Below are 480 nucleotides of genomic sequence, written 5' to 3'. Positions count from 1 at the left end.
TTTTCTGTTGTGTTGTGTTGAGTAGGTCTAAATGAATGTGTGTGTGTGTGTGTGTGTGGGTGGTGTTGTGTTGTGTTGTGTTGAGTAGTTCTAAATGAATGTGTGTGGGTGTTGGTGTGGGTGGTGTTGTGTTGTGTTGAGTATGTCTAAATGAATGTGTGTGTGTGTGTGGGTGGTGTTGTGTTGTGCTGAGTAGGTCTAAATGAATGTGTGTGTGTGTGTGTGGGTGGTGTTGTGTTGTGTTGTATTGTGTTGAGTAGGTCTAAATGAATGTGTGTGTGTGTGTGTGGGTGGTGTTGTGTTGTTTTGTTTTGTGTTGAGTAGGTCTAAATGAATGTGTGTGTGTGTGTGTGTGTGTGTGGTGTTGTGTTGTGTTGTGTTGAGTAGGTCTAAATGAATGTGTTTGTGTGTGTGGGTGGTGTTGTTTTGTGTTGTATTGTGTTGAGTAGGTCTAAATGAATGTGTGTGTGTGTGTGGGTG

This window comes from Hemibagrus wyckioides, linkage group LG12 (genome assembly GCF_019097595.1).
Source record: "Hemibagrus wyckioides isolate EC202008001 linkage group LG12, SWU_Hwy_1.0, whole genome shotgun sequence".
In the NCBI taxonomy this organism is placed as follows: Eukaryota; Metazoa; Chordata; class Actinopteri; order Siluriformes; family Bagridae; genus Hemibagrus; species Hemibagrus wyckioides.
This window is presented reverse-complemented; position numbering follows the sequence as displayed.